This window comes from Panthera uncia (genome assembly GCF_023721935.1).
Source record: "Panthera uncia isolate 11264 chromosome A3 unlocalized genomic scaffold, Puncia_PCG_1.0 HiC_scaffold_11, whole genome shotgun sequence".
In the NCBI taxonomy this organism is placed as follows: Eukaryota; Metazoa; Chordata; class Mammalia; order Carnivora; family Felidae; genus Panthera; species Panthera uncia.
This window is the reverse complement of record NW_026057578.1, coordinates 72936757-72960505: the sequence shown is the minus strand read 5'-3', so window position 1 is coordinate 72960505 and position 23749 is coordinate 72936757. Positions and strand designations below refer to the sequence as shown.

The 23749-nt window shown below is 39.7% G+C and overlaps 1 protein-coding gene across 7 annotated transcripts in view; it reads right to left on the bottom strand.

Annotated features, from left to right (window-relative positions):
* Positions 1-23749, bottom strand: part of CCDC85A (coiled-coil domain containing 85A) — a 255861-nt gene that overhangs the window by 210220 nt on the left and 21892 nt on the right. For 2 of the 7 annotated variants that reach the window (XR_007462201.1, XR_007462200.1), the window contains exon 3: positions 6908-7061. The exons of 3 other annotated variants lie outside the window; for them this stretch is intronic. The gene's annotated coding sequence lies outside the window, so the exon portion shown is untranslated. Of the gene's footprint in view, positions 1-6; positions 493-6907; positions 7082-23749 lie in introns of those variants that run through there. 2 more of the 7 variants (XR_007462199.1, XR_007462198.1) reach the window with 2 other exon arrangements.

Here is a 23749-nt window from a genome sequence, read left to right as displayed (position 1 = left end):
AGAAAGAAAGAAAGAAAGAAAGAAAGAAAGAAAGAAAGAAAGAAAGAAAGAAAGGAAAAAGAAAAAAAATGATAAATGACAGGCTTAAAATTGAGGTACGCTCATTGCCTTTCAGAATGGAACTTTCCAAGATGCCATAATCACATTGTGATTGAACAGGAACTATCATGGATGAGGCACAGCACCTTAAGGAATCAATGCTGGGACAGACATTTGTATCCTGTTTTACAGATGGGGCTCAGGCCAGACCCACACAGGCAATGTGGAGCATCATCCTGGTGATCACCTTCACCAGAAGAGACAGGAGGGGTTTGAGGACACTGCAGAGGGCTCTCAGGCCCCCAACCTTCCATGCAGCCTTCACGGAGTGGTGTAGAGGTCTTCGTTGGCGTGTTTGATGAGACCCAAGTTATTGGCATTAGTGGTAGAGCAAGCAAAGAATGAGAACAGGCTCCGAAGTTGACAGAAATGGAGTCTTTATGCCTTTGCCACCTAAAAAAAAAAAAAAAGAAAGAAAAAGAAAAGAAAAGAAAAAGCCCTAATTGCAGAATAATTTGCAAGGAAGGGAGTTGTAATTGTTTCTTTGGTTTGTCTGGGAGCATCTACAGATGTTCATAAAGCAGGCTCTTTCCCAGGGGAATGTTCACATATAATGCTCTTTGCTGGAGCACCACTATGATGCTCGGTAATTCCTATCCCTCCAAGTCACAGCCTAATGTCACTGCCCCAGAGACACCATCACTAATCAGGTCATCTAAAGGACCTACTCCTAAAATAAATAAATAAATAAATAAATAAAGGACCTACTCCTTCATCATGAGTTCACCACTCTCATAATACTTTCATCCTTTGCAGTTATTTCTAGTTTGTTTACTTTCTACTTTGAGCTGGGAGAGGAATGAAGGAAGGAGCTGTGTGTGTTACACCTGACCCGAAAGATACTCAGCAACTCTGTGACTGGATAATGGGCAGATGTTTAATATTTGTTCGTCAGCACAGCAAGCCACTAACTGCTCTGTGCTTTGTAACAGTACAGATTCCCCCCAGGAATGCTAATTCATTTCACCAGGGACAAGGCCTTGGAAATGTGCGTTTGAAGGTTGCTTCTCGGCTGATTCTGATGCGATCAGTCAGTACAACAGCATGTGGAACAGACCCCTGTGCCTGCCTCCCTCACACCATTTCTATTTGATCTCTTTGCAGTGAGAGTCCTGGCAACAAGCTCATTCACACACACCCATCTCAGGGTCTCTGAGATGCTTGAGAGCATCCTATATTCCTATTTGCATCGAAACCACTTGTCTGTCCATGAGAAGCCATGAATTCAATTATAAGGCTAATGTTACCTTCTATACACTGTGTTTGACACAGTTTGGGGAGAATATTCAGGGAAGTGGAGGAAGTGTGTGTTCTGGAAAGCTCATTCCAAGTTTCTTGGAAACTGAAAGTGACATACATCCTTCGGGGGCTTGTAAAAGAACTGGAAGCAAGAACGCCTAAGTTTGACCAGATGAACTCTAAGCAGGCTTGCATGATGGAAGAACAGTCTTAAACACTCTTTCATCAACAGATGGGCAGCAGTAGGGCATTCCAGCTGCATGGTGGTGGTGGCATCAGCAGGAAGAGCAGAGAAGGAATGAGCACCTGATGAATGAACTTCACTCTGGGCCTTCACTATTCATAATGTGTTCTGTGGACCAACAGCAGCAGCCTCATGGAAGACCTTGCTGGACACGGAGAAGCCCCATCCCCACTCCAGAACTACTGAATGGGAATCTGCCTGTTGATGATCTCTGGGCAACTGATAACATCAAATTTTGAGGAGCACTGACTTACACCAATGGCAAATAGGAGTTTGGTGGACTAGAATTTAGGAATTACTAGCTTAGAGGAAATTCCATTGTGGCCATATTCAATCATGTCTAAGTAGAGTGTGAGCCAGGGAAATAGGGCTTATCACTCTTGCATTCCTGAAAGTCTTGTTTCCTTGAGGAGGGTATGAGCTAACTGGGGTCAAGGAGTGTTCACTAAACTCCTTTTTTTCCTCACAGAGTGCAGCCTTGGGAACTAGAATTTGGTTTTTGGTAGGCAGTAACATCAGGTAAAGGTAAGTCTGACGGGTTGACTGAGATCTGCCTCTGCCATTTTCTCTTTAATACTCTTGGCCTAGAACCTGAGCCAACCCTCCTAGGATGATGTGTGACTATGAAGATCAAAAATTTTAGAAAATGGTTTAGGAATCTGTTATTCATTCTTATAAACATAATGTCTATTCCCATGAGCTAGTCTGTCCAGAGTTGAGGTTGTGGCTGACTGTGTTGCTTTAATGTGTATTAAATGCCCCAGAGGCAAGGTGACATAAACGTATGAGAAATCATGAAACCAATTTGGGTAGCAGCTGAAAAACAAAACAAAAACAAAACATTGGTTCTCTAGCTCATTGACTTTCATCTTCTCCCTAGGGCAGAAGGAACTCTCAAGTGTATCATAATATCACTGGTACTCTTTCCCCTCTCCCCACCTCTTGCCCCACAGATAATCACCAGCAATAATTCTTATTTTGAGGGCAATATGTCAGGTACTACCAACATGACCTCACATTTAGCCTCTACTGCCTTTATCTGTGTAATATCACAGTGTCCTGAGAATGTGCAGTTTGAGAGCTTTTTTAGAAAATTACTGAAAAAAACCCGAGATACATGTGTGTGATGTGAGTGTGTGTGCATTTGTATATGTGTGGGTTCTTGACTGTACAGCAATTAGAAGAGACTTTGGACAATGAAAGTAGAAAATTAGATTAAAATATATAATTCAGCCCAAATAAATATGGCCATTTTCTCATGAAATTAAAAAAAATAAAGAAATCTGTACCAGCAGGGATCTCTAGTATTTGTTCTTTAAGGAAAGTATGTTCCCGATTATACTGTTCTACTTTTTTTTTAGTGAAGTGCTTAGAAAGAATTCACTAATGTTCTGAGAGTTCCATCAGGCCCGCATGGAAGGCTAGAAAGAGTGCAGGAGCCTGGACAGCTGCTCAGCTAGAGGACAAACTTCACCTCTAGCCACCACCTAGCCACAGGGACATCCAGCTGTCTGTTCTGCAGCTCTGTTTGCACACCTTTAAAATGAGAATGATAACAAGCATCAGTCATCCTTTTTTGTATTAAAACAATGAGAGGAGCTTGTTTTGAAAAGTGTAAATTGCATAACCAAAATGCAAAGTTTGAGTAATTTCTGTGGATACTACTCATCTCTGTTTTGCTAAATCTCCCTCCAGCAAGCAAAGGCATCCTCAGGGTTCACCACTAATGTAGCAGAGAAACTAAAGCCCTTAATTGCTTCTATTCTTCAGGAAGAATCACCCGTATTCTAAAATTCATGCTGAGACCAGGAGTTTTACAGCACAGCCAACTCTAAGCTACATGGAAATGGATGGGGCATTTTTCAAATTATGCCTTTCAGCCCCCTTCCCACCTCTCCTTACCCAACCCCATGCCCACTACCAGAGCCACTGGAAAACTGCATGTGAATTAGCAAAAGGCACCCCTTTCTTGAGTGGTATCTTAAGTAGTGTATCTCATCTTGTATGTAACATAAGGAATTAGCCATACAGTTATGGAGGCTGAGAGGTCCCAAGATCTACAGTCAGCAAAATGGAGACTCGGGAAAGCTGACAGTGTAGGATTCAGTCTGAATCCAAGTCCAAAAGCAGAAGACCAATGTCCCAGCTCAAGACCTGTCCCAGTCAGGCAGAGAGCAAAGTCTCCCTTACTCCACTTTTTATTCTAGTCAGGCCTTCAGTGGACTGGATGAGGGTCACCCACATGAAGGAGTGCAATCTGCTCTACTCAGTCTACGGTTTCAAATATTAATTTCATCAATAAACACCCTCACAGACACACCGAGAACAATGTGTGGCCAAATATTGGGACACAATGACCCAGTCAAATTGACATATAACATTAACCATCACAAGTAGGGTGCATGGTGGACCACAGGCTGCATTCCAATCCCCATCTGCCCATCACCTGGGCACACTGGTGTAGAATACAATCTACATTAACAAACACACGGTGACCCTGCCCTCCATGTTAAGGACTGCTGTAAGAAATGACCTCTTCTCTTCTCCAGAATCAGGGACATTGTAGTCCTACCTTTGTGGCTCCTTCAATCCCAACAGAGTTTCTGGACTGATCATGTTTTGGGCTCCACATAATAAACCCACTAAGGGTATTTTATGTTACAGTTTGTTTGAACACAGCCTCTCTTTTTTACCTGGGATCACCCACACAAGCCTCTGAGTTACATGACTTCCATAGGTCAAGGATACAACGCTGAACCCTTCCTTTCATTGAGAGAAGCACAGCGTCCCCCAAGACTGGCATGTCTGGGCAACACTTTCAGCTTTCCCTCAGCAAGGAATGAGAGAACAGAGGAAATCTAAAACAGCAGGAAGAGGACTAAGAAAACACAAAATAAGCCCTCAAAGTAAGGAACCATGTAAATGAACAAGGAGATAAACAGAAACAACAACTGACAAAGCATTCGATGAGTACTGAGTCCCAGAAATGGCACTTGTACAGAACTGTAGCATATGGAGTGAATCATTGTTTACCAGCCTTGGACAGGCTGCTGTCAAGTTTCAATGCATGTGCAACAATTAGGAGTGGAATGCTCAGTGCGTGGAGAACCATGATATAGGACCAGCTTCGGAAAACACACAAAACCTACCTTTATCATGTCTCCAAAAAGAAGGGGGTGGCATGTAAAATTCCCCATTTAAGGCTCACACGTACAATATATAAATGTTTCATGAAGCAAAGGGTTGGAATACATGGCAGTTCCAAGTGAGTAAAAAAAAAGGTTTAGATGTTGTTGGCTAAGAAATATAAACAATGCCACCAGGGAAAGCTGGGAAATACAGTTCTTGCTATGGTAACAGGTTTAGAACATGACTCTGATGTGGAAATGCAATTTTTTATGCTGGAAGAATAAGCAGAAATTGCTTTACCTGCAAATATATTATCAGTGTCCGCCCCCGAGATCTGAAAACCTGGAAATGAATGCAGACCCAAGGAGGCAGAAGCTTTGAGAATGGTGCTTTCAGGTGATTTTCTAGGCTCAGAGTATAAAATTCTGGCCTTCTGACTGCCAAGTGGATCACTGTCATATGGAGATGTATGTGCTGCTACATCAACAGCTAGTCTTATAGAAGCTCAGCTTAATCACCGTGGTTGGGAAACTTGGTTCCAGGCCAGCCTGCCCAACAGAAATCATGGACGGGGCTCCTGAGTACCCTTAGGATTGAGGTCTCCACTTGGAGAGCTTGGACCTCAGTCTCCTAGGTAAAGAGTGTCACCATCCCTGTCCTCCTCACCAGCCTAGCCGCCTTGCCACTTAGGCTGGCATGCCTCCCTTCATGCACACTTGTGTGTCCAATGGCTACCACCAACCTCACCTGTCTGGACCTGAACTCCTGACAGACTCCCAGTCTCACTCTCCCCACAGACTCCCTATCTTAGCAAATGGCAGCTCCATTCTCCCAGCTACACAAGCCAAAAGATTCATCCTTGACTTTTTCTCCCACACCCCTCCTCTAATCATCTGTAATTCTAATGGCTCTGCCTTCAAAATAAACCCAGAATGTGGCTGCTTCACATCACTCCTGTTATCACCCTAACCCAAGCCACCAATGCCCCTTGCCTAGATTATTGCCATAGCCTCCTAACTGCACAGCCTGCCTCTTCCCTTTGCCCCTCTTGGTCTATTCTCAACACAGCCTAGATATAAATCACATCATATCACTCCAATATGCAGAACTCTAATGCCCCCAGGTCACTCAAAATGAAAGCCAGAGTCATTAAAATGACCTATCTGGGCCTTAGAATCTGTTCTCCCAGGCTCTGGTTGCCAGTCTTGCCTTGTCTCTGTTACTTTCCCCTTTTTTCACTCTGCTCCAGCCTCACTGACTCTGTTCCACTTCTTTTAAAGTACCAAACTCAGTCCCACCTTCGGGCCTTTGCATTCGCTGCTCCCTCTGCTCATCTGTCCTGGGTGTCTCACTCCCTCACTCTTCAGGCTTTCAAGTCTCAACTTCAACATCACCATAAGGGCCTCCCTGGTCACACTGCTTAAAATGTAACACCCTCTCCAACACTTCCGAACCCCCTCACCATGTGGATTGGCAAAGAGAGGGAGGCGGGCAGTCTCTCCCCACACTACCCCTGGGGTCCAAGGCTGTTGAATGTTTTGCCACCTTGTAGCTGCACTATCTGGAAGATGTGACCTCCTAGACCAGGGAAGGGAGGAGAGAACATGGAAGTGACACACTGGCTCTAATGTGCCTGGACGTAGGAATGGCACATACCAGTTTCCTGCATAGTTCATCAGTTTCAGTTACTCCAACAGTTTTACCTCATTACAAGAGGGCTAGGAGTGTAGTACTCTACATGCTCACGAAGAAAAGGAGAACAAGACATGGATAAATTCTATGTCATGAACTACGAGCTCTCTCCTTGGAAATCCTGCATTGCTTGAGCAGTAAGGACTTTTGTCTCCTTATCTTATTGGCCTAAGATTCATCCTAGATTGATCCGTTTCATTCATTCATTCAACAAATATTTTTAAGTGCCTCCTATGTGCCAGTCATTGTGAATGATGCTGAGGATACAAGACGTGAGGTTAGCCTTGTGTTCCTAGCTGCAGTGCCCCATGGAGGGTTGGAGAGGCAAACCCCAATATGACTCCATCTTCCCCCACCTAAAGTCAATGGATGCTGCACATGCCCCATTGGGTGTGTGTGCAGGATGGACAGAACAATCTTACTCTTCCCAGGAATGCTGATATTCTAAGGGGTGCTATCAATGTAAGCATTCTAAGAGTTCTTGCAGCCCTTTCAGAAACTTACAGATCCATTGTAGATGTATGTAGCCACATAAGTGATCATGATGTCCTTTGTTCAAGAAATAACAACACATAAATGTGCATTTGATCTTCTTCTCTGGAAGTGAGTACAAGTTCCTTCTTTTCTGGACCTCAGGTAGACACCATGGAATCTTTTGCTGCAATTACAGGCAAAAATCTAAACATGATTGCAACACAAGGATAGAGTTTGTTTTTAGTGTAATGTTTAGGAGTGGAGAATGTAAGATAACACAACAGTTAGGAATGCAATTGATGTAAGTTAAAAACACATATTCTCAAAACCACAAAACACTATATATCCTTCAAGGAACATGCATATACAATATGTATGTTAAACATACTAGAATAGTTGCTTATGGAAGAGCAGGGGAAAAGAGTGGGGATCCAGATGAAAGGAGGGGAAATGAGAAAACAAGAGAGCATCCTAGGATGGACCATGGTGCTAATGTGCCATCAAGTGAGGAATATTACTAGGTTGTCAAATACAAATTTTATATCTCATTTTCCGTTCTCGAAGGGGCATGCAAAGAAAACATTTGTTGAATAGACTAATGAAAAGGCACCAATCTAAAATTCATCTTTAGAGCCATAAGACAAATGGACAAGGCTTCCTTCTATCCTTCCATATTCTATTTTCTGATCTCAGCCCCGAGTTAAGTCTATAATATAAGTAGAAGACAATAATATAGCATGCCTTGTCTAACAAATGAACAAACAGAAAAAATTGTAACCCTCTGTGTTAGCAAAGGTGTGGAGATAGGGGCACTTTAAAGTTACTGATAGGAATGTAAAATGGTACATCTTTCTGAAAAGCAATTGTTATTGAGATCCAAAAATATATTTATAGCCTTTAACCCACAACTTCCACTTTCAGGAATTTATCTTAAGAAAAGTAACTTACGTACAAATTCTATGAGCTGATGTTTGAGGCAATATTACTTAAAATAACAGAAAATTGCAAATAACATACACGTTCAGCAGTAGGGGACTGGGTAAATAAATTATTATATTACCTATTCGATAGAGTTGTATATAGTTAAAATGTAACAATAAGGGGGAACATGGGTGGCTCAGCTGGTTAAGCGACTGACTCTTGATTTCTGCTCAGGTCATGATCTCATGGTTCATAAGATCGGGCCCTTCACTGGGCTCTGTGCTGAAAGCATGGAGCCTGGTTGGGATTCTCTCTCTCCCTTTCTCTCTCTCTCTCTCTGCCCTTCCCTCACTCATGCTCCCTTTCTCTCTCAAAATAAATAAACATTTAAAAAATGTAATAATAAGAAAATTTTTGTAATAGATTATTAAGCAAATACAGCCTTCTAAAATATGCCATAAAATTCCAATTTTGAAAATAGGAAAGATGTACATAAAGTGTTCATGGCAGGTATCTCTTTATTAATATACTAATTGAATGAACATTGAGTGGTGAAATTATATATGGTTTTTATATTTTTTTGTTCTTATCTATAGTGGGTATGTATTTTAATTGGAAAATACTACAATAACAAACATCAATGAGTATATCAGATTATAATTTCACCTGTTATACTATATCTCAAAGGCATGAAAGGATTTTTCCACACTGAATTTTTTAAATTGTATGCTTTCCTATTTACAGAATTGGCAGGTCTTTTTCATGTGTGCGCTTCAATCATTACTCAGTCATACTTCACTGTGTCACCCTGAGCTACTGCATTATTCCCACATTAATAATTAAAGAGAAAACCATTTTGAGATAGGACTGTGGATAAACACAATATTCTTGTCAATTTTCTAAATTGGAACCAAGAATCCATTAAACATTTTATGAAGGTTCTGTTTGTGATTAAAATCAAGGGAATCCATCTTATCATCAGTGTGATTGTTGTACAGTTCAGTCATGTCAGGACAAAAAAAAAATGACAAGGCATTATGACCCATATGAAGCTAAGAGTTATATTAAAACCCAGTTTGGCTTTTACTTTACTAATCAAGAATAAATGTCATTTAAACATTTTTTTTTACTCTGAAATATAAAACCTTGAAGAGATAGAGGGATAAACAAGAGCTGGATGGGGTAAAAATCCAACACCAATATATTCTCTCTTTTTCTTGAGATAATAGCTAGTTCCAGTAATTTGTCACGTCAATAACTGAATCTTCTTGAGGGAAAAAAAACTTTACCCACAAAACAAAAACTAGCCTGGATCCAGATTTAAATTTTACTGAGAGTAGATGTTACCTTAAGAAATCATATTTTTTAATTCTACTTTATGGATATAGCAATACAAAAAAATGTGATCTTTTCAGTCTACTAAGCACACATCAGTACAAAGGCAAAGCATGTTGGTAGAAGAAAGGTGTCATATTCCAAGGCAAAAAGTTTGCAGTTAACATCATTTGGAGGATAATATTTTGTAATGTCTGGTTATTATTTTAAGGTGTCACTAAGGTTTAGAAAAGTACATAAGTTTTTGTTAATTTGCATTTGCAAATCCTTCGACCACCTGTTCCTTTGAACTACTAAGTTGTGTTATATAGATTGCTTGAGTTATAATGAACAGCCTATAAGGTCAGATATGTTTAAAACTCATAAATGCAACTAATGTAAAAAACATTAAGAAATCAATTTTTATGTCATGCTTTTTCAAAAATAGTAACCATGTGTAGATCTGTAGCTCCTATGATATCCACTTCTCTAAATCTGAGACCTAAATCTCTTATACGACATACTGTTATGAACTGAATGTGTTCTCCCAAATTCTATGTTGAAGCCCTAACCCCCAATGCAGCAATACGAGTATACCCCACTTTTTGAAAGTTGTTATACCACTTTTTTTTTTATGAAAGACCTACAATACTAGTAGGTAACAGTGAAAATCCTCTTTTTTAGTAACAGTGAAAATCCTCATCAGATTTTTTTCACTTAGTGAAGACAGGCAATAATGTAGGTCTTTTGTAAAAGTGAAGTGATGTAACAAGAACTTTCCAACAGCAGACAATGGTCTTGGATTTATGCCATTTCAGGATAGGAACACTCTACTTTTGGACAGCTGGGGATTCCTATATTTGGCAATGGGGCCACTGAGGAATTAATTAAGGTTAAATGAGGTTATAAGGCTGAGACCCTGATCCCATAGGGTCTGATCACAAAAGGCCCATGACAAAAGGCAGCTGTCTATAAACCAGAAAAAGAGCCCTGTAAGAATTGAACTGGCTGGAACTTTGATCTTGGACTTCTAACCCCCAGAACTATAAGAAAATAAATGTCTGTTGGTTAAGCCATCTAGTTTATGGCATTTTGTTATGGTGACCGAAGCATACTGATAAATAATTATTTCACAGAATTTATATATTTTATTGGTGCTGTGTATACAAACAGATCTGATTAAGGTATTAATTGATTGGATTCTACTAAATATATAAGCTTCTTCTACTATCTAGACTTTGAATCCATTTTGCAAATTGGTGATTGCAAATATATGGCATTGTGCTACCATTCTCCATTCCTAAATAAATGGTGGATTATTACTTGATTACAGCATTCAGTCCTACTGAACCTAGACCAAACTTTATAATCCTTGTCAACAATCCAAGCAGCCACCATCAATAGATATATATATAATCTGTTTGCCATTCATGTATTAGACTATAAACTCATTGAGTGCTTGGATACTATCTTATTTCTTTTCTATAGTCTATAAACCTTCACATGGCAGAAGCTGAGTAAATTCTCACTGAGTTAAATAAACTGCATTCTAAATATAAGCCTTCTATAAAGAAAGTTCCCTACACAGGAGCTTTGGGTCCCAAGTCAAGATAAACTTGTCTTGACTCTAAACAAATCCATGGGAAAGAAAGTATCTTGTGTACTTTTAACTTCGACTGAATTTTCATCAAGTACAAATAATGAGTCATAACAATGATCATAATCATAATCCATAATAACAATGTATAATTCATAATAATGATTAGTGCATTAGGCATCATTATGTATGAAGTTCAAAGCTGGAAGATGCAAGGACACAAAGGATTAGAAAGCTGAGTCCCTTGCCTTGAGGAATGTCCCATCCAGTTGAGATAGTAGATTCTTACACGAAAATCCCACTCACAATAGGAACAGAATGTGACAAGTACCACTGCCAACTATATGGTTTTGATAATAGGAGCATAAAGATTCAGAAGGAAGAGGGGAAGATTTTCCTATAAGGTTAAAAGGAAATTTGATAGAAAACCAATTTCTGCAGAGTTCATTTATTCTTCCTCTATTTTCTCATAACAAGTTCCCCTGTGGTCTTCTGTAGATTTATCAGATTAGCTACTCAGGATAGTTGCCTATTCCCCCAATAAAGTCATATTCTCGATACTGCCTCACCCCATCATATACAAAGCAGATGGAGGAGAATGATTTTCTAAACCTTTAAGCTGCCTGGGAGACGTAATATATCCTCTCTTTGAAGGCTCAGTGCACCATGGTCAAAGTCTGGCCATCCTGATTTAAGGTGTCCTCACCCTCAGGGTGCCTGGATGGCTCAGTAAGTTGAGTGTCCGACTCTCAGTTTCGGCTCAGGTCATGATCTCACATTTTCATGAGTTCAAGCCCCGCACCGGGCTGTGTCCTGACAGTGCAGAGGCTGCTTGGGATTCTCTCTCCCTCTCCCTCTCTACCCCTCCCCAACTCACACTGTCTGTGTCTCTCTCAAAATAAATAAACTCAAAAGAAATTTAAGGTGTCCTCACCCTCAAGAGCAGTTTGTAGGAACAGAAAGATGTGAGGCTCCAAAACCATCTTTGAGGCCCAAATTCTAAAAACTAACAAATTGGTTGGTTTCCTACCAGCAGGTAGGCACTTCTTAGGGTTATACCTCAGTTATAAAGTCAGTAATAGAATGTTACTGTTATTACGTCGGAGCAGAATGTAAACTTTAAGAATTTGGTCTTGTTGGACTAGTGATAGTGAATCATCACTATCCTCTGAATTACCAAGAAAATAGCCTATCACCCATCACACCATAAACAATAAGCAAATCAGCAGTACATTTTGCTGATGTGGATTATTGGTCAGCATTTGATTACAGAAAGATTCTAAATCATTCTCTGAGTCTTTTGATTTTTTTAAGTGAAAACTAGATGAAGAAGACAAAGTATCAAGCTTGAAGACTCAAAATACTCTGTGAGGCTCTGAAACTCACACCAAGCGGCATCCGGAATTTTCAGAGTAATTCACTATAGGAGACACTAAGAGTCGTGCCCCACATTACTTTTTGCCTGGAAGTCATCCAGTTTATTTATAGAATGAGATAAAGGAAAAGACATATCCCCAGGCTCCATGCTGGGTTCCATAAAGAGGCATCTCCTGTTTGCCTCTAAATTTAAAAACACACAGAGAGAGTCTTGTTTTCAAGACATAGAACCACATCCTCCCACCTCCAACCCTCGAACCCCACTGCCCAAGGAACCTAGCTCTTAGGATACATGCCAGACCCTGGCTGATGGAGCTACATATTTTTAAGAATGTCAAAATGACTTCATTGCTGAGAATAGCGGCAATTGGTAGAGCTTCCTCTGCTTAAAGAGGAGAAATGTTTCTATTACCAAGTGAATCACTTTCTCCAGCTGCAAACAAACAACTAAAGCAGCACTAAAGGACAGAAATACTACAAAATGGGAGAAGGAAGGGGTGAGGACTGCTGCTTTTACTTTTAGTTTTGAGGAAGTAAAGAGGCAAAGGACTCTTTCTGGCCCCCTCCTCCACCTATCTCTCCAAGCCCCCAAGTGGGGGGAGGAACAGAAGCAACAGCATGTGCCCAATCATCTCTACCACCAGCTCTCCCTCCCATCACTTGCTCAGCTTGAGAAATCACAGTGTCAGCACATTTCTGGCTGTTCTCAAAAGAGAAATTCCCAACAAGTAAAGAGTTATTTGTCTAGAGTCCCAGGATGAGGAGGAAAGGAAAGAGAAAAGGAAAAAAATTAACATTCTTGAGCTCATAGTTAATGCCAGACCCATTATATTCTATTCAATTCTAGCAGTTAGATATGAAACACTGGAGTGAGATGAGACCTCGATTTGAATTCCAACTCTGCCACATACTAGCTCTTCAACTTTAACCTCTCTGAAAGTCAGTAGTCTTGCCTGTAAAGGGGGATTGCTAATCATCTTCTATGCTTACAGAGAAGATTACATAAAGTACTCTAAACCATGGACACAAAGTAGTTAATGTATAAATGGTAGCAAGAATTCATCAAAACTTAGCACCATTTTATATGTGAAGCATACGACTGAGAAGGAGAAGTGACTCTCTCCTTCTCAACCAAGTGATTCCCAGAAGATGGCACATGTCCTCCTGAGATGATGTTTGGTTTAAAACATTACACAAGAATGCATGTGGCTTTTACAGGCACATGCATTCTCTATACATTCAGGAATCACTTATTACACTGCCTTCATAGTAATGTGCAAAAATGACATTTGAAAGTTACTTTCAGGGGTGCCTGGGTGGCTCAGTCAGTTAAACGTCTGACATCCGACTTCAGCCCAGGTCATGATCTTGTGGTTTGTGAGTTGGAGCCCCTCCCTCATCAGACTCTCTGCTGTCAGTGCTGATCCCACTTCAGATCCTCTGTCTCCCTCTCTATCTGTTTTTCCCTCCCTTTGTCTCTATCTCTCTCTCTTTCAAAAATAAATCAACATTTAAAAAAATAAACAAAATAAAACTTAAAAAAAAAAAAAAAAGAAAGTTACTTTCAGATCCTGCATGTCAGTACTGACCCGGGCCATCCTCGCGGTCAGGTTGAGAACTCAGCTAGCTGAGTTCCTGGTATTTCCTCCCAGACCAGGCTCTCCTGTTACCTTCCTCCACCTCTCTTTTGATGGATTCCTTTGTACTTACTTCTCCAAATTTCTGGCCTGTACTTCATCAGCAGCACCCCTGCCTACCCCTGAGGGGATTCTCACCCACGGATCTCATGGTGGAGACATAATTGTCACCAAATATTATACTTACTCTTCTATGTTTCCTGATGCCCCTAAAATTACAGGGCACTCTGACTAGTTCTAGCAAGTAAAATGTGACCAAAAGTGACAAATATCACTTTCACACTGAGGCAGATAAAGGCTATGCCAGAGTCTCTGGTCTAATTTCTCCTGTTGTGGAGTGCAAAGTCTACACCACTCAGATGTTGCAGCTACTAAAATAGCAGAGCCCTGGTGAGCCTGGGTTCCTGAGTGACTGTGTGAAGCAGATCATTACACCTCACCACACTAGATACGTTGTATAAGTAAACTTCTAGATGTCAAAACACTTATTCCTGGCTGTGTGTTATAACAGTGCAACCTAGCATATTCTAATTTACATAAAATTCAATCTCTGCCTGTAAATTAGAACTGGGTCTCTTACTCCTGTCTAAGTCTCCAAGATTCCCACATTGGCCCCCATCTTGTCTTGCCATCTCTGATCCTAGCACACTCTGCAGCAGGTGCAGAATGTGAAGTTCTAGTCACCTTCCAAGAGTTTGTGATCTGGATCTCTCCTTCCCTTTCTCCCCCAAATCCTACCTCAACCCCCAAAATGTTGGGAGGTAACCCAGCTGGAGATTAGCTAAGTCACCAGAATAGAGAATGAAGCAGGGACTTTTCAGCTGATGCAGAGAGTCACTGGAGCAAGGAAGGGTAAAGTAGAGAAAGAGTTGAGATTTCAGAAAGTGGGTTAAGTGAGCTAAATCTAAGAGTTGCTCAGAAGTAGGAATTAAAGTCTTATAGTCTTAAAGCCAATGCTTCAGGATAGAACAATGAGGCCAAAGGGAAAGTGCATCATGATCAAAAGCATATAGTCCTAGGAAATTCCCTCTAGCCCTGGTTGGTGTATGTAGCTCACCTCTACTGGATCAGTGGGTAAATTTGCAGAGGTAATTCTGGCTGGCCTCAAGGATCAGGTGTTCACTAGCACAGAAGCACTGACCAATCTACGGTACCAGGTGATCTGTTAAATCCTATCTTGCCTGTAAATGCACAGGATTTATTCCATGCTCCTCGGGTCAGGGTTCCTCTTCCCCCCACAACCTACCACTTCACACATTTGTCACCAGCGGGCTCCAAACTAACATGCTTAATGACTTGCTTCTTATTCTAAAAGTTTACAATCTTCTTCACTTGTGTAATGCGATTTCCCCAGAATAAGCACAGAGCTAATTGAGGAACTTAATGACTAATTTCTCAAGACAAACAAGATGTTCACATTACCTTTTTTACATTTGGGTTTGTGACCAGATTATCTGATTTGTCTGTGAAAGCAATAATCACACCTTACACCCCAAGTAGCATCAAAAATCAATGTGCAGTGGAAAATGTAATTAGGATTATGAAATATTAATTATCCTTTTGATCTTTTCATTTAAAAAATCCATTCTTCCTTCATTTGCTCTACATTCAAAGCTGAACTATAGATGATGTATCTCTGAATTTACAAGGCTATAAGCAGTGATATTTATAAGATAAATCTGCATATCACACACTGAATATTCAATGAGAAGTGGCAGACTGCCCAGCAGCCCCTCTATTATTGATACCTCACCTATCTGGAGAGATTATAAATCTTTGCATATAGACTAAATTAAATTTGCAATTAAATGTAAACTCAAAAATCCTTTTATTCCAGGTCTTGGGAAGTAGTGATAAGAGATATCGTCACCAATAAGCTTTCTAAAATGATCCATATTAAACAAAGCTAAAAGCTTTTCCCATGAAGGAACACTGACTCACTTCCAGAGTGACTCTCATATCACTAAATTCTACCTGACTTTATTTAAGAACAGATTTATCTTTCAAAAATTGTTTTTTGCACTTTGTGCACATGGGACCTCATATATCCCATTCACCTTCTGCCAGCAAAATACTGCTCATTTCTACTGAAACTGGAGAAGGCAAGTATTTATGAAAATGTGTGCATTTAAAGTTGGAAATTGTAAGAATCTTCAAATTCTAAACCCCTTTCCTTTACACAAAGCTGGTGCTACTGTTAGAACGTATGGTGGTTTCAATTTAATTTTTATCGTGCTTTTCAGACCACATACAAGTTTTATTTGATGTTCTTATTGAATGGTCAGTATATTACCTAACAGACAAATCAAGTTGAAATGGGGTAGCTTATCAGAGATGATTCCCCGTTTTACAATTATAAGCAGATTCTGTTTCTCTTGTGAGACACTTCTGGGGGTGCCATCCATAGAAAGGAGGTGTGAGCACCCCAGAACCAGTTAAGGCAGCCAGTCTTTATAGAAGGAAGTATGAGGGCTCCATTGTCCAGGACCCTGGAGCATGTACCGTCACCCCTTATTCACCTCTATGATCCAGTGACTTTTTAAAAAAATGTTTATTTACTATTTTTGAGAGAGAAACAGAGAGTGATCAGGGGAGGAGCAGAGGGAGAGAAGAAGACACAGAATCCAAAGCAGAATCCAGGCTCTGAGCTGTCAGCACAGAGCCCGACATGGGGCTCAAATTCGTGAACTGCAAGATCATGACCTGAGCCAAAGTCAGATGCTTAACTGACTGAGCCACTCAGGCGACCCTACGTTCCAGTGACTTCTTACTGCAAATTATTGTAACTCTGCCTAAAGTCTTTCTTCTAGCAGTGGGAACACACTCTGCCACCCTCAGAGCATGCTGAGAGTGCTGGGAGGTCATGCCTGCAGGAGAAGGCCTCAGCAAATGACCAGTAGGGAGTGGGTGGATACAAACCATTTTATTCGTTGAGCTGAGATAACTCTGAAGCATGTTTTACACTACCGTCTAGAGTTCCCGAGGAGGGTTGAGCTTCAGGTGCCTGGGGAAACTGATACGTTATCCTTCACCAGCTTTCTTCACCTCCCTATTTTACTTCTCGACCCCTTCCTGATATTTCCTCATCACCTCCTAAATAAACTCCTGATAGCTGAATCCTTGTTGAAAGGTCTATGTTTGGAGAAATCCAAAGACAAATCTTTTGTTCTTCTGAGGATTCAAAAGGGAAATCCATCTGCCTCTAAGTGATGGATACCTAGACAAAGAAGGGTCTGTAATTCTGGGTCCATGAGATGATAAACAACTGAATCACCTCTGTTGCTGACTTGGTTGCTTCGAGTCCTGGGTGGTAGATTTGCACAGAAACATGAATAAGAATACTACCAGCCTTGGAGTCCAACCATGATCAGTGTAGCCAAGGTTAGCCTGAGGGAGTAGGCTCATACCCCTCAAGATCTGCAGTAGGAAAACAGGATTCTATTATATCTCCCTTCACAGCAAGTGACCAGCAATCATAAGAAGGCAATGCAGCACTGAACTTCACTAAGCAACCTAGTTGGTGATGGGAAGCATCAGCTACTGTGGTTACTGAGTCCAGTGATATTCCACTTGGGTACAGAGGTTGGATGAAACATTGTAGCTGTTCAAATTTGAATCCAAATTAATTAAAATTAAAAGTTGAGTTTTTAATTTGGATGAGCCACATTTCAAATGTTCAATAGCCACATGTGGTTAAGTTCATGGCAGAATGTTCTATTGGAACTAGCCTTCCTAGTTATTGGGTATTTCAGGAAGAGGGGAAGTATCAAGGAAGACATACCAAACTCTTGACAATAAAGGACCTAATGTACAGTGTGGTGGTTTACAGTTAACCATATAGTGTTATATACTTGAAGGCTGCTAAGGGAGTAGATATTAAATGTTCTCATCACAAAAAATAAATAGCAGGGGTGCCTGGGTCACTCAGTTTGTTAAGCGTCCAACTTCAGCTGAGGTCATGATCTCACGGTTCATGGCTTTGAGCCCCACATGAGGCTCTGTGCTGACAGCTCAGAGCCTGGAACCTGCTTTGGATTCTATGTCTCCCTCTCTCTCTGCCCCTCCCCCACTTGTGCTCTATCTCTCTCTGTCTCTCAGAAATAAATAAAATGTTTAAAAAATTGAAAAAGAAAAAAGAAAAGAAAGTATATGAGGTGATGGCAGTGTTAGCTAATGCTCTAGTGGTAATTGCTTGAGAACAGTAAGTATATCAAATAAACAAGTTGTATATCTTAAACTTACACAATGTTATATGTCAATTATGTCTCAATAAAGCTGGAAAATAATGAGAGATAAGAGGTATTATGGTAATCATTAAAAATATAAAAAGATGTGCCTTATCTGCACCCTAAGTTTGTGAACAGTTATAGAATCACAGAAATTACAGAATTACAGAATTACTGCAAGAGTTTAGAAATTATATAGGCCAGGGGTGCCTGGGTGGCTCAGTTGGCTAAGCATCTGACTCTTGATTTCAATTCAGGTCATGATCTCATGGTTCATGAGACTGAGCCCCGAGTTGGCTCTGAGCTGACAGCAGGGAGCCTGCTATGGGATTCCCTCACTCCCTCTCTCACTTCCTCTCCCCCACTCATGTTCACTCTCCCTCTCTCTCAAAATAAATAAATAAACTTAAAAATAAAAAGAAATTATAGGGGAGAGGAGCCAAGATGGCGGAACAGCATGGAAGTTTTTTTTTTTGCATCTCATGTCCATGAAATACAGCCAGATCAACACTAAACCATCCTGCACACCTAGAAAACTGATTTGAGGATTAACGCAACAATCTGCACAACCCGAACCACAGAACTCCGCAGGAATTTACCCCAAAAGAAAGAAGACATCCAGGGACTTAATCAACACAGACACAAACAAGATGTCTGAACCAGAATTTAGAATCACGATAATAAAAATACTAGCTGGGGTCAAAAATAGATTAGAATCTCTTTCTGCAGAGATAAAAGAAGTAAAGCCTAGTCAGGATGAAATAAAAATGCTATAACTAAACTGCAATCTCAAATGTATGCCACAGTGGCAAGAATGGATGAGGCAGAGAAGCAAATCAGCGATATACAGGACAAACTTATGGAGAATAATGAAACAGAAAAAAAAAAAGAGGGATACTAAGGCAAAAGAGCACGATTTAAGAATTAGAGAAGTCAGTGACTCATTAAAAAGGAACAACATCAGAATCATAGGGGTCCCAGAAGAGGAAGAGAGAGAAAAAGGGGTAGAAGGGTTATGTGAGCAAATTATAGGGGAAAACTTTACTAACCTGGGGAAAGGCACAGACTTCAAAATCCAGGAAGCACAGAAGCCTCCCATAAGATTCAACAAAAACCAACCATCAACAAAGCATATTATAGTCAAATTCACAAAATAGTCAGGCAAGGAAAGAATCATGAAAGCAGCAAGGGAAAAAAAGTCCTTAACCTGCAAGGGAAGACAGATCAGATTCACAGCAGACCTATCCATAGAAACTTTGCAGGCCAGAAAGGAGTGGCAGGATATAGTCAATGTGTTGAATCAGAAAAATATGCAGCCAAGAATTCTTTATCCAGCAAGGCTGTCATTCAAAATAGAAAGAGAGATTAAAAGTTTCCTAGACAAACAAAAATAAAGGAGTTTGTGACCACTAAACCAGCTCTGCAAGACTTTTAAGAGGGACTCTCTGAGGGGAAAAAAGACGAAAAAAAAAAAAAAAGACCAAAAGCAACAAAGACTAAACAAAGACTAGAAAGGACCAGAGAACACCACCAAACTCCAACTCTACAAGAAACATAATGGCAATAAACTCATATCTTTCAGCACTTACTCTAAATGTCAATAGACTAAATGCTCCAATCAAAAGACATAGTGTAACAGAATAAATAAGAAAACAAGATCCATCTATATGCTGTTTACAAGAGACCAACTTTAGACCTAAAGATACCCTCAGATTGAAAGTAAGTGGATAGAGAACCATCTATCATGCTAATGGTCAACAAAAGAAAGCCAGAATAGCCATACTTATATCAGAAAATATAGAATTTAAAATAAAGACTGCAACAAGAGATGAAGAAGGGCATTATATCATAATGAAGGGGTCTATCCACCAAGAATACCTAACAATTGTAAACATTTACACTCCAAATGCGGAGCACCCAAATATATAGATCAATTAATCACAAACATAAAAACCTTATTGATAATACCATAATAGGAGGGGACTTCAACACCCCACTTACAGAAATGGACAGATCATCTAAACAGAAAATCAACACGGAAACAATGGCTTTGAATGACACAGACAAGATGGACTTAATAGATATATTCAGAACATTTCATCCTAAAGCAGCAGAATATACATTCTTCTCCAGTGCACATGGAATGTTCTCCAGAATAAACCACATACTGGGACACAAATCAGCCCTCAACAAGTACAAAAAGATCGAGATCATACCATGCATATTTTTAGACCACAACACTATGAAACTCAAAATCAACCACAAGAAAAAATTCGTAAAGATAACAAATACTTGGAGACTAAAGAACATCGTACTAAAGAAAGGATGGGCTAACCAAGAAGTTAAAGAAGAAATTAAAAAGTACATTGAAGCCAATGAAAATGATAACACCACAGCCCAAAACTTCTGGGATTCAGCAAAGGCAGTCATAAGAGGGAAGTATACAGCAATCCAGGCCTTCCTAAAGGAGGAAGAAAGGTCTCAGACACACAACCTAACCTTAAACCTTAAAGAGCTTGAAAAAGAACAGCAAATAAAACCCAAAAACAGCAGAAGATAGGAAATAATAAAGATTAGAGCAGAAATCAATGTTATCGAAACCAAAAAAAAAAACAAAGAACAGATCAATGAAACCAGAAGCTGGTTCTTTGAAAGAATTAACAAAATTGATAAACCACTAGCCAGTTTGAGAAAAAAGAAAAAGGAAAGGACCCAAATAAGTAGAATCAAGAATGAAAAGAGAGATCACAACCAACACCACAGAAATAAAAACAATAATAAGAGGATATTATATGCAATTATATGCCAATAAAATGGGCAATCTGGAAGAAATGGACAAATTCCTAGAAACATATACACTACCAAAACTGAAACAGGAAGAAATAGAAAATTTGAACAGATCCATAACCAGTGAAGAAATCAATTTAGTAATAAAAAAATCTCCCAAAAAACAAGAGTCCAGGGTCAGGTGACTTTCCAGGGGAATTCTACCAAACATTTAAGGAAGTGTTAACACCTATTCTCTTGAAGCTGTTCCAAAAAATGGAAATGGAAGGAAAACTTCCAAACTCTTTCTATGAAGCCAGCATTACCTTGATTTCAAAACCAGGAGACCCCACTAAAAAGAACTATAGACCAATTTCCCTGATGAACATGGATGCAAAAATCCTCAACAAGATATTAGCCAACAAGATCCATCAACATTAAAAAAATTATTCACCATGACCAAGTGGGGATTATACCCGGGACGCAGGGCTGGTTCAATATCCACAAAACAATCAATGTGATTCATCACATCAATAAAAGAAAGAACAAGAATCATATGATCCTCTCAATAGATGCAGAGAAAGCATTTGACAAAATACAGCATCCTTTCTTGATAAAAACCCTTAAGAAAGTAGGGATAGAAGGATCATAAAAGCCATATATGAAATACTCAACACTAATATCATCCTCAGTGGGGAAAAAACTGAAACTTTCCACCTAAGGTCAGGAACAAGACTGTTATTCAACATAGTATTGGAAGTCTTAGCCTCTGCAATCAGACAACACAAAGAAATAAAAGGCATCCAAATTGGCCAGGAGGAGGTCAAACTTTCACTCTGCAGATGACATCATACTCGATATGGAAAACCCAAGAGATTCCACCAAAAAACTGTTAGAACTGATCCATGAATTCAGCAAAGTCACAGGACATAAAATCAATGCACAGAAATCAGTTGCATCCCTATACACCAACAATGAAGCAACAGAGAAATCAAGGAATTGATCTCATTTACAACTGCACCAAAAACCATAAAATACCTAAGAATAAATCTAACCAAAGAGGTGAAAAGTCTATACACTGAAAACTATAGAAATCTTATGAAAGAAATTGAAGAAGACACCAAAAAATGGAAGAAGATTCCGTGCTCCTGGATAGGAAGAACAAATATTGTTAAAATGTCGATACTACCCAAAGCAATCTACAGATATTCAATGCAATACCTGTCAAAATAACACCAGCAGTCTTCACAGAGCTAGAACAAACAATCCTAACATTTGTATGGAACCAGAAAAGACCCCAGATAGCCAAAGTAACCTTGAAAAAGAAAATCAAAGCAGGAGGCATCACAATCCCGGACTTGAAGCTGTATTACAAAGCTGTAATCATCAAGACAGTATGGTACTGGCACAAAACCAGACAGTCAGATCAATGGAACAGAATAGAGAACCCAGAAACTGACCCACAAACGTAGGGCCAACTAATCTTTGACAAAGCAGGAATGAATATCCAATGGAATAAAGACAGTCTCTTCAGCAAGTGGTGCTGGGAAAACCGGACAGCGACATGCAGAAGATTGAACCTAGACCACTTTCTTTTACCATACACAAAAATAAACTCAAAATGAATATAAGACCTAAATGTAAGACAGGAAGCCATCAAAATCCTTGAGGAGAAAGCAGGCAAAAACCTCTTTTACCTTGGCCACAGCAACTTCTTACTCAACACGTCTCCCGAGGCAAGGGAAACAAAAGCAAAAATGAACTATTGGGACCTCATCAAAATAAAAACCTTCTGCACAGCGAAGGAAACAATCAGCAAAACTAAAAGGCAACCAATGGAATGGGAGAAGATTCTTTCAAATGACATATCAGATAAAGTGCTAGTATCCAAAATCTATAAAGAACTTATCAAGCTCAACACCCAAAAAACAAATAATCCAGTGAAGAAATGGGCAAAAGACATGAACAGACACTTCTCCAAAGAAGACGTCCAGATGGCCAACTGACACATGAAAAAATGTTCAACATCACTCATCATCAGGGAAATACAAATCAAAACCACAATGAGATATCACCTCACACCTGTCAGAATGGCTAACATTAACAACTCAGGCAACAACAGATGTTGGCAAGGATGTGGAAAAAGAGGATCTCTTTTGCACTGCTGGTGGGAATGCAGACTGGTTGCAGCCACTCTGTAAAACAGTATGCAGGCCCCTCAAAAATTAAAATAGAACTACCCTATGACCCAGCAATTGCACTACTAGGTATTTATCCAAGGGATACAGGTATGTTGTTTGAAAGGAGCACATGCACCCCAATGTTTATAGCAGCACTATCAACAATAGCCAAAGTATGGAAAGAGCCCAAATGCCCATCGATGGATAAATGAATAAACAAGAGGTGGTACACACACACACACACACACACACACAATGGATTATTACTCAGCAATCAAAAAGAATGAAATCTCACCATTTGCAACTACATGGATAGAACTAGAGGGTATTATCCTAAGTGAAATTAGTCTGTCAGAGAAAGACAAATATCATATGACTTCACTCATATGAGGAATTTAAGATACAAAACAGATGAATTTATGGGAAGGGAAACAAAAATAATATAAAAACAGGGAGAGGGACAAAACATAAGAGACTCATAAATATGGAGAACAAACTGAGGGCTACTGGAGGGGTTGTGGGAGGGGGGATGGGCTAAATGGGTAAGAGACATGAAAGAATCCACTCCTGAAATCACTGTTGCACTATATGCTAACTAATTTGGATGTAAATTTAAAAAAATAATAAATTAAATGAAAAAAAAAAACAAAAAGAAAGTATATAGGCCAATATCCTGACCTAATGTTTTACAAACTGGCATAAGAATGAGTACCTGTGACTACTGGAAGAGGTAATACATAAATGCTAAGGGAACTATAAAATCCCTATTGTAAATTAAGGAGGCAGAGATTAGTTTTAGCTGGATCAATAAGATTGGCTTCATAGAAAGTGTGTCAACTTCAATAAGCTTTGAA